Source organism: Eumetopias jubatus, unplaced genomic scaffold (assembly GCF_037043125.1).
Source record: "Eumetopias jubatus isolate StellerSeaLion01/CBP00866 unplaced genomic scaffold, mEumJub1_p1.0 scaffold_14, whole genome shotgun sequence".
Lineage (NCBI taxonomy): Eukaryota > Metazoa > Chordata > Mammalia > Carnivora > Otariidae > Eumetopias > Eumetopias jubatus.
The window spans coordinates 77,437,206-77,444,101 of record NW_028274820.1 but is presented as its reverse complement, the minus strand read 5'-3'; the positions used below and the strand labels follow the sequence as shown (position 1 = coordinate 77,444,101).

Genomic DNA, 6,896 nt, shown 5'->3' with positions numbered 1-6,896 from the left:
TCCCACACAAATAACCCTTTCATGAAAAATTTAAATTGGCATGGCACTGAGTTGTTCTAAGAGTTTATGAGTAACAAATTTGCTAGAAGTACAGGAAATGTGTAAGTTTTAATACAAAAATCTTGATTACAATTACCTACATAGAAAATATATGATTGGTTTATACTAGAAGATAAATGTTAGCTTAAGCCACTATGCCTAACAAACATATATATGACAAACATACATGATAGTATTTGTCAAAATTATTAAATCATATAATTGTTTAATTTTATTATATGTAATTTATATCTCAATAAAAGTGATAAAAATTTAAAGTATTACTTTATCAGTACACAAAAACTCCCCTCTCCCATATTTACACATCTCCAAGAAATTCCTTTTGTCCTGAGTTAAATGTTATTTCTAAATTATATCATGATTTGTCAGCCTAGATGAGCCAAGCAAAGGCAGTCCTGGAAACATTCCAAATTTGGTAATTTAGCTTTGAATATGACAAAAGTAAAGTAAACTGACCTAAAAAAGTTAAACCTAGCCATTTCAGAGGACTCAGGAAAATTATTCTATCTCCTATTGATGCTAACATAATGAATCCATGAACAGAGAGATCAGCATTTCCCTTAATAAGGATAGAAAAATTCTTATAATACATACTGTTTAAGCATTGTCATCCACTTTGTGACACTAAAGATGGGCCTATAGGAAATGCGTGGGCTTTTAAGTCAGATGGACATGATAGCTAATACACTCTTCACCATGTAATAATTTTGGTCAAATTACTAAATCTCTTCCAGCCTCAATTTTCATAATTGTATGTTAAGACTAAATGGATTAACATCAGTGTAGTACCTAGCATAATAGTAGGTATTCAAAAACTGGATAACATTGCTATTTTTCTTTAGCTGATGCCATGTGACTCTATAGTTTCCCCCATCCTCATTAATTCTGATATAACGTGATTGGCAATTGCTTCTATTCTTCTCCCACATCCTCAAATAGGGATGACCCCAAAACTTCTTAGTTTTTATCTTCTGGTGAGGACTGGTAGGCTTGAAGCAAGAAGGGGAAAAAGCAGGTAGGTGAGGGCAAGTTCTCTGCCTTCAGTATTTTCTGTACTCAAATTCCAGTATTGAGCCAATGAAATGGATGCCAATTCATGGGGTTAATGCTGGAATTGCTGCTGGGCCCCTGGAAGTCCCTGGCAGTCACTGGAATTAGAAGAATTTCCATGCATAAAGAAATAAACCAGAGTGGAGAGCTACCTCCAGGCAATGCCCACAGTGGTAGCTATAATCTGAATGGATTTAATCTGCCCAGCCAGACCCCTGGAAATTCCAAGGGATGAATGTACAGGCTCACTCGGTCTTTTTATTAACCTTGCAATAACTGCATCTCTGTATTTTTCATAATGAAGCTTTGTGGACTCTGCTTATTGCATTATGATAGGGTCTTACTCTATGTGATAATGTATTAATCATCCCTTTTTATTTTCTGTTTTTCTGATGCTTTCACATCTTGGGGCCTGGCTGACCCTAGAGAGACTGTCCCTCCCAGGGCTAAATTAATTCCTAGAAATAGTAAAAGACTTGCCTTGGAACATGGCTTTCATATTCAAAATAACAAATTCTGAGCTCATACCCAAAACTCCTTTATAGGGTTCTTATATTCTAAACCACTATTCTGCTCTGTTCCCCCAAGGGCCAGGTACCAGACAACTAGGGACATCTCTATACTGGGAGCCCGGTGACATTACTTAAATTAGCCAATGCTAACCCTGCTTATCCTGCCTGCCTTGCTTTTCCCACGGAAATAACAATAATGGTTCTTGCCCACATTTTCCCCTCATTCCCTGTGCCTCCTGACTCACCTTGGTGCTTCCCTGTGCGGTCCCTTGTATGGCAGCTATGTCACCTCATCTTTGGAACTATGAGTAACAAACTATCAAAAGGCAATGGTCTCAAGATCTGTTGGCCTCACCATACCTGAATAATAATAAAATCTACATTTTAAAACAAAAGTGACAAGATATTTAACCAGTATTTCTCAAGCTTTAATATGCAAAAGAATCACATGGACATCTTGTTAAAATGCAAATTACGAATCAATAGATCTGAAGTATGGACTTGCATTTCCAACAAGATGATGCAAAAGCTCCCAGTGTATGGACCACACTTTCTATAGCAAAGTACTAAACTAGATACACCCAGTTTCAATATTCTGTCTTATGTGAATTTTGGTGAATTATTTTACCTCTTCACAAATGGTTTCCTTCCTTATACAATGAAAATTTTTTAAAAAAGCCTACCTAATAAGGATAACACATGAGGCAATATGGATAAAACAACAAATTTTCTTTAAGCTCTAATTATATGTAAAGCTATGAAAAGTATAAACTGCATGTAAATTATTTCAGCATACAAACTACTTGTATTTCACCCCTAAAGACTATGGAAATAGCAATTTACATTTGGAATGCTTGTTATGGATTTTTTTATGTTTATTAAAGTAAATCTCCAAAGATCACTTCCCCTTAACTTCATTAATATTATTTCTTATCTTCAATACAGTTGAAAGTAATAAAATTAAAACTCTCTAAACACAGATACTATTGGTAATCCTCAACTTCAGAAAGATCTTCAAAATTAAATGCTGTTTTGAAGTTCTGTTGCCCAGAGCACAAAGTGACTCAAAGTATAACTACAGTTAGCCCTTGAACAATGCAAGGATTAGGGGAAACAAACGTCCATGCAGTCAAAAATCCAGATATAATTTTGAGTCCCCCAAAACTTAACTACCAATGGCCTACTGTTGACCAGAAGCCTTACCAATAACAGAAAGTCAATTTACACGTATTTTGTATGTTCTATGTATTATATACTGCATTGTTACAATAAAGTTTTAAAAACAACCAATCTTTAAAACATTTATAATACCACAAATGTTTGAATGTATAAGTTCAGAGGCACAAAGAGATTTTAAAAATATTTTGCTCACTATGGGGTTCTCTCCAAAATGTGTGAAGTTCTGCATAATGAAAACACTTTAATTTTTATGTTCTAGGTAGCAAGTATTTCAGCACTACCCCACACTAACTACAATAATTTAATTTTCCTGATTTGTTTTGTGACGAATTATAGTAGTAGCAGTAACATGCTGCTCTTCAAAACAATGGGAGCATATTTATGACACAAAACTGTTTAATTAGTTTCCTTTTTCAGATTAATTCCCTGTCAATTAGTTAAACCATCCTTCTGAAAACACATTTCTTGTGGTAGCCATTTAAATTATAAGTGTACTCTTAAAGATAATAGGTGCTATAAATCTTGAAAAAATTCACTGTCATATTTGTTATTTTGAAAAGAAAAAAACAGTCCACATTTCAAAAAAGGTACTGAGAACCTATATTCAAGAGAAAATATTATGGAAAGGGTTTGGGGGTCACTTATTTTGATTAAGTTGTACATTAGGTGTTAGTTCTTAATTAAAAGCTGAGATATTTCCTCTATATCATAGGGCTATTCATTTAATATTGCTTAAAATATTGCTGTTTTGAGTTTTGAAGGTTTTTTTTTTTCTTTTCAAATAAGAGGCCAAAGAGAGTATAGTGACTGAATATTAATGTTGTAATAATGTTGTAACTCAAAGTAAAGATGAAAGCTATTTTTAGATCTTCCATTTTAGTTCTGCTTAAAGTGATTATAAATTTTCATTCTGTGGGGACTTCTGTGTGGTAAAACTCATTCATTCTGTCACAAAAATAAATTTACTTCTAGAAAATATAAAACATAATTCAATAAGTACTAATAGCATTACTAAAGCTTAAGTAAGGTATTTTCCTTACTTCATTTTCCAATAATTCTTTATGCATCAATCCAGCTAAATCTAATGGTCATTAGGTTCCAGCTGCATAAACTAAATAACAAATACCATTTATCCATTATGTTTTGTTCTTTTAGATGTTTGGAAAAAGCTCTTAAATGATACAAACAGAAAACAAAGATAACAAAGTCAGATAAGAATATGACAAGAAAACTACAGGTCAATATTCCAGATGAATACAAATGCAGAAATTCTCAACAAAATACTAACAAACCAAAAAAAAAAAAAAAATACTAACAAACCAAACTCATTAATACATAAAAGGATCATACAGCACAATCAAGTGGGTTTTATGCCTGAAATGCAAGGATGGTTCAACACACCCAAAATAATAAATGTGATATACCACATTAATAGAATGAAAGATAAAAATCATATGATACTCTCAATGAATTAAAAAAAAAACATTTGGCCAAATTCAATAACCATTTGTGATAAAAACTGTCAACATAGTAGGAAGAAAAAAAACATACCTCAACATAATAAAGACTATATATAACAAGCCCACAGCTAACATCATAATCAATGGTGAAATACAAAATCTTTACCTCTAAGATCAAGAACAAGGCAAGCGTCCCCACTATCACTGCTCCTATTCATCATAATACTGGAAGTAATAGTCTAAGCAATTAGGCAAGAAAAAGAAAGAAAAGATAGCCAAGTTAGAAAGGAAGAAATAACATCTTAATTTGCAAGTGACATGATCTTAAGATACAAAAAATCATAAAGACTGCACCAAAATACTCAGAACTAATCAACAAATTCAATAAAGTTCCAAAATACAAAACCTGCATACCAAAATCAGATGGAGCCAAGGCTTACAAATCCTCCAGGAAAGCTGGCCTTGTAGTTGGCTTATAAAATCCTAGCCTTAACAGTGATGAGAAAGGTCATTTGCACACAAGACAGGAATTTACCAAATTCTGGAGGCCTCATAAAGAATATAATTCATTCATATTTATAAGTACTGCTCTTAAAATCTAATGAAAACAGTCCGTTGAGGGGTGCCTGGGTGGCTAAGTCAGTTAAGCATCTGACTCTTGATTTTGGCTCGGGTCACGATCTCAGGGTCCTGGGATTGAGCCCTGCACCTCTGAGCTCCGTGCTTAGTGGGGAGTCTGCTTGAGGATTCTCTCTCTCCCTCTCCTTCTGTCCCTCCCCCCACTCACACACACTCATGGGTGACCTCTCTCTCTTCCTCAAATAAATAAATCTTTAAAAGGGAAAGAAAGAAAACAGTTCTCAGGCACCTGGGTGGCTCAGTTGGTTAAGCGACTGCCTTCGGCTCAGGTCATGATCCCGGAGTCCCAGGATCGAGTCCCGCATCGGGCTCCCTGCTTAGCAGGGAGTCTGCTTCTCCCTTGAGCCCTCCCGCCTCTCATGCTCTCTCTATCTCATTCTCTCTCTCAAATAAATAAATAAAATCTTAAAAAAAAGAAAGAAAGAAAACAGTTCTCTTCAGCGAGTTTGCTAGCAATCTGACTGACTAAAATAAAGGCTTTAAAAAATCCCATACAAGAGTTCTGAAGAAAACTTCTAGAAATTCACTCTGTGGCCTTAGAAGTTGATCAATTGTTTATGGTTCTATCCTTGTAAAACAAATTCAAGAAAAGGTATATGGATAATTAAGAATAGTAGTGCATCTCTGAAATAATCAGTACAAATCTAATGAGAATGGCATTTTTATAATCAAAAATAATCTTTGGAAATAATTTATGATGACAAGGAGGACCCTGGCAGGAAAATTTGTTGAAGATTTTGTAAAGAACAGAAATTACTGATATTCTTTCAGTGTAGTTCTAGAACTTCAACAGATGCTCTTAGGTATTATCAGAATATATAAAAATGTGCACCACGATTGCTCCTATGTTGAGTAGGCTAATTTACCTGTTGGGATTTTTTAAAAGATTTATTTATTTTTGCAGGTAGAAGGAGGGACAAATGGAGGGGGAGAGAGAAAATCCCAAGCAGACTCCTTGCTGAGCTTGGAGCTGAGATCCTGACCTTAGCAGAATCCAAAAGTCAGATGCTTAACTGAATGAACCACGCACATGGCCCTATATCTTTTGTGATTTTCTTTCTAATTCCAAATTCCAATCGTTAATTGCTGGCCTATAAGAAAACAATTGATGTTTGTATATTAACCTGTATCCTGCAACTCTGCTATGCTTGCTTAATACTTAGGAGAGTTCCCTATAAATTATATGGAGTTCTCTACATAGACAATCATGTTATCTGTAAATAAAGACAGTTTAATTTCTTTTCAATCTCTGTACTTTATCATACTTTGTATGATTTCTATTATTGTAATTTGTTATAGTGTGTTTTCTGGCTCAGAATGTGCCTTATCTTGGTAAATATTCACATGGGTTTCAAGAAATTGTATATTCTTCCACTGTTGAAGTATTCTAAGAATACAAACTAAATCAAATTGATTGATAGTGATGTTCAGTTCCACTATAGCCTTACTAATTTTTTACTTGTTAGATCGGTCAACTAACCAACAGAAGAATGTTGAAGTCTCCTATAATAGTGAATCAACCATTTTTTCTTCTCCGTTCTACACATTTTTACCTCATATATGCTGATTCTGTCTTATTAGTTGCATATATATTAAAAAATTATGTCCTCTTAGAGAATTGATCCCTTTATTATTATATAATGCTCCTCCTTATCCTTATAATCTTATTTGTTCTGAAATCTGCTTTGAAATTAATATAGCTATTACAACTTTTTGATTAGTGTTACCATGCTATACATTTCTCCAACTCTTTACTTTTAATTTCTTTGAATCTTCATATTTTAAGTGGATTTTTTGTAGGTAATATATATTTGTCTATAGTCAGTTAACCAACTCTAATTAAATTGGTGTAGACAATTCATATTTAAAATAATTATTGCTATATATAGATATATAGCATATTTGTAGTAGTTATTTATTTCTTGCATTTGATCTCCCCACCCACTTTATTGATGTATGATTCACAAGTATATATTGCACATATTCAAGGTGCAAG

At 33.7% G+C, this 6,896-nt stretch overlaps 1 pseudogene; it reads left to right on the top strand.

The window, feature by feature from the left end:
- The first annotated feature begins 588 nt into the window (after positions 1 to 588).
- LOC114210713 (U6atac minor spliceosomal RNA) lies at positions 589 to 700 on the top strand (annotated as a pseudogene).
- The last annotated feature ends 6,196 nt before the right edge of the window (positions 701 to 6,896 follow it).